Genomic DNA, 5000 nt, shown 5'->3' on the forward strand with positions numbered 1-5000 from the left:
GATGATGATGATAATTATAATGATAATGATGATGATGATGATGATGATGATGATGATGATGATGATGATGATGATGATAATGGTGACGAAGATGATGATAATAATGATAATGATGATAATGATGATGATGATGGCACCTCATAGGCTATGTGTCGGTACATGAACACAACACATCACTACCGCTGTCAACCCTCATGACAGAGGGTCACGGGTCTCGGATGAAAAGGGTCATAAGTCATAAGAGCCCATATCTAATGAAATCAGGCAAAGTGAATTCAATCCATTTCCCTCGAAATTGCCAGCTGAGCGTTGTGAATATTCAACAACAACAAGAAGAACAGCAAGAACAACAACAACAACAACGACGACGACAACAACAACAACAAAACAAACAAACAAAAAACTTGAGCTTTTATATAGCGCAATATCCACTAAACGTGCTCAAAGCGCTTTACAATGGCTTCCTGGCCAACAGCAACACATAACATGTAGGACGAGACATGACGCCTGTCAGGCGATATTACAAATTTTTGGGACAGAGACAACGGCCAGGTACTCATTTTACACCTGAGTACGATGAGAGAATGTGAGTAAAGAGCCTTCTCCAAGGACTCAAGTATGCGCCGAGCGAGGATCGAAACCCGGACCTTCCGATCCGAAAGCGAGTGTCATACCACTAGACCACATAGCCACACAAAAAGGGAAATAACTGCGATTGTTATCGAATCATCGCTGTGAGGTACGACACAAATTGCCTTTAACACTAGTTTGTTCAGTGTTCGAGTCCCGCTCTGAGCGGCGCACAGTTGAGCCCTTCGCTGATTACTCGCATTCTCTCACTGTACTCAGGTGTCACATGCTTATAGATAGTATGCGCTTGGCTAAAAACTCATAACATTGCCATCCGGAATTATAACGGACCAACACACAAAACTGTGTGTATCCATGAACGTATATAGTCAGGTTAATAGAGTTCAGTGAACATTATTCATAAACGCGGATGGCAAAAAACAATAACAAAGACCTGAGTGACGTCATATTTGAACTATCAATAGTTATCGGTTAGAGAGTTGTCACTTTCGAATGCAAATTGTTGATATCACTTTATAGGCATCATGCCTCGACCTACTATGTGATTATTATGGTTGCTCTACATTGCATTAAATGTATTTTTCCGAAAAATTGTAATATCGCCTAACAGGCGCATGTCCCGTCCTACATGTTAAATGTTGCTGTTGACCAGGGATCCGTTGTAAAGCGCTTTGAGCATATTTAGTGGATATTGCGCTATATAAAGCTCAATTTTTAAAAAATATTATGCGTAGACTGTCAAAATTTTATGGATATGAATTGAAAAACAAAAAAAAAAATAAAAAAAATAAAGCGATTTTTCAAAACCATGTTCAGAAATATAATATCAGAGAAAAATGACGACACATTATTGCAATGAGTAAAAGGACAACATTTGTTGGCGTTATTAGCAAACATTATTTTATATTGAGCTTTTTAAAAATTGAGCTTTATATAGCGCAATATCCACTATACGTGCTCAAAGCGCATTACAAGGGGTCCCTGGTCAACAGCAACATTTAACATGCAGGACGGGACATGACGCCTGTTCGGCGATATGACAATTTTTCGGACAAAGACCACGCTGTTTAACGGCTAGGAACTCATTTTACACCCGAGTACGGTGAGAGAATGTGAGTAAAGAGCCTTTTCCAGGGACTAAACTATGCGCCGAGCGCGAGGCTCGAACCCAGGACCTTCCGATCCGAAAGCGAGTGTCATACCACTAGACCACATAGCCGCAATTATTTATGTCACCATTAATATTATTTTCATTACAAATCTCACTTATGTTGAGTTGTATGTTTTATTGTGGAGAATGGTCACCATATTTTAGGTTGCTAATGCCAACAATTTATATTTTTGACCAGTTTAACATTAATTTCGGCTTTTAAGCATATGCTTCGTTGCGACAAATACCGTTTTGAAACGATGGGTCAAAATTGCGTAATCCATGGATTCAGGCCGGTGATTAAAACGTCCAGTTGTCTTTCTCATGAAATAAATATTCTTACTTCTAAGAAGTCGCCTATATTATCATGACAATCTAAATCTAAATCTAAATATATATGTATTTTGTGTTTACTTGAAAAAGGCGAAAGGCCGAAACGCCGTTTGTTTTGTGTTGTTCATTCATGAGTCAGATGTACTCCCATTATCTTTATCTCCATTCGATGAAAAGCTTGTGCTCTTTTAATTTTGCTCGTATGGGATTTGGGACTATCTTGTTGAAAACTGAAATTCCTTCCTGGATAAAGGTGTTCACAGTCTGACAAAAGAGTTTCTTCCAATAGGGAATGAGATTAGCGGAAGAGTAGCGTCCCTTGATTGGACGTCACCTTACAGAGAGAACGTCAATATGATTTTGCGATGCGCATGCGTCTCTCTCGTCCTCGCTTTCGGTGAAGTGTCTCATTCCGCTTTCACCGGAAACGAGGACGAGAGACGCGTGCGCACAACCAACATGTCGTTCTCTCTCTAATAACTTCGGCCGGTGACGTCCAATCAAGGGACGCTACTCTTCCGCTAATTTCATTCCCTATAGTTTTAAGTAATTATCAGCATATAGTTTTCCTGACGTAGCAAAGGTTGTCTTCTGTAAAAAATTACAACGCGCAAATGTGAAGTTGATAAGTTGCGTCACCTTTTCGATATCGAAATCTTTAGGTGGTGTTACAAGATTTTTAATTTTCAAAAATCGTTCATCTAAGTATTTTGATATTTTGCAGTTATATTTTAAAAGAATAGTTCTATAATAGTGATAACAATTTGAAACAGATAGTTAATGACTTTTTTCAATCGAAAGACAAAAACTGCAGCGCTTTTTTGTGTTTGACGATAATGTGTGTGTGTCTGTGTGTTTGTGCGTGTGTGTGTATAATATATATATATATATATATATATATATATATATATATATATATATATATATATATAATTTATACATTGTCTGTATATATCCGTTTATATGTTAGATAGAGGAGAGAGATGAATAGATAGATAGATAGATAGATAGATAGATAGATAGATAGATAGATAGATAGATAGATAGATAGATAGATATTATTTAAAATATTTACCACAATGTTTGGGGCAGTCTACATCGATGTTTCAGGCTTAATTTGCCATCTTCAGGACTGAGTTGTTTTGTTGACAAAAGTCAACAAGAGTCAACAAAACAACTCAGTCCTGAAGATGGCAAATTAAGCCTGAAACATCGATGTAGACTGCCCCAAACATTGTGGTAAATATTTTAAATAATAATTCGCTCCATTACTACATGTCGAGCACTTTTCGTACCATATTTGTATCAAACACGATTCAATAGATAGATAGATAGATAGATAGATAGATAGATAGATAGATAGATAGATAGATAGGTAGAGTAAACGTTTAAGACTATTTACTGCGGAACACACGGAATAGATGATAATATATTACAACACATTAAAAAAAGTTGATTGGCAAATTCAGAAGATCCATCTGGCAAACTCGATCTATATGTGTTCCCCTGCCCCCCCCCCCACCCCCTACCCCGGGCCCATATGCGTCTTCCCCCCCCCCCCCCCTCTACAAATCCCTTCATCCTTCGTTTTATAGCATAAAATAAATCAATAGCCGACTGTTCAATCAAACATCTGAGGACAAAGCACATTTCTGCTGTTCTCAGGGGAAAAAACCATATTTAAAAATTTGGCCAAAACACTCGTCCTTCAAATATCGATCGATTTAAATGACTCTCATCTCGGCAAAAACTCTCAAACCCAAGAATTCGTCGATATCCCGGGTTTGAGAGTTTTTGCCAAGCTGAGAGTCATCTAAATCGATCGATATTTGAAGGACAAGTTTTCTGGCTAAATTTTTACATATGGGTTTTCCAGAGTTCGGCAGATTTTTCCACTCTCCTTAACTAGATTTGCCTCTTTCCACTCAAAATCAAGGAGAGAATATTATCATGTCTGACAACCCAATTTTGTCTCTAAGAGATTAAATAGCAACACAGCAGCGCCCTGAGCCGTAGCCATCGTTAACTTATAGATAGTATGCGCTTAACTGAGAAGCTCATAACATTGCCATCCGGAAGTATAACGGACCAACACACAAAACTGTGTGCATCCATGAACGTTTATAGTCGGGTTAATACAGTTCAGTGAGCATTACTCATAAATGCGGATGGCAAAAAACATCAACAAAGAACTGAGTGACGTCATCTTCGAACTATCTATAGCCTGACACTGACCAAAAAATGACGTGAAAAGACGTCTTTGGGGCAAAACAAAAACAAATCGTGAGATGTATTCAAGAGTTCAACCAATGGAATCACTTGATGAAGTTGACGTCATCCCTCTTCTTTTCTTGTTTTAGCCCTACAGATGTGTGATTAGTTCTCATTAAATTCTCTCACTCAGACGATTGTTTCTTACGAAGCACATCGTTAGCTATGCGTGTTGATACGATTCATGAAGCGGGCAGATGATGTAAATTTGTTCTTTTTAGATTAAACCGTAGCCATCGTAAAGTTGTAGATAGTATGCACTTGGCTAAGAAGTTCACAACATTGCCATCCTGAAGTGTAACTGGCCAACACACAAAACTGTGTGTAACCATGATCGTTTATAGTCTGGTTAATACAGCTTAGTAAGAATTACTCATAAACGCGGATGGCAAAAAACAATAACAAAGACCTGAGTGACGTCATCTTCGTTCTATCTATAGCCTGACACTGACCAAAAAATGACGCCAAAATGCCAGTCTTTTGCCAACAAAAGAAAACAAATCGTGAGTTGTATTCAATAGTTCAACCAATGAAATAACTTATTTCCTTCAGCTCTACTAACGACAACTCACTGGACGCCACACAAACCTAAAAAATGACGTCAAACTGCCAGTCCTAGATGGTTCTTTTGTCAGGCTATATATAGATAGTATGA

The sequence above is a fragment of the Berghia stephanieae genome, chromosome 1 (assembly GCF_034508935.2).
Source record: "Berghia stephanieae isolate SIO BIC M18660-M18661 chromosome 1, UCSD_Bste_1.3, whole genome shotgun sequence".
Lineage (NCBI taxonomy): Eukaryota > Metazoa > Mollusca > Gastropoda > Nudibranchia > Aeolidiidae > Berghia > Berghia stephanieae.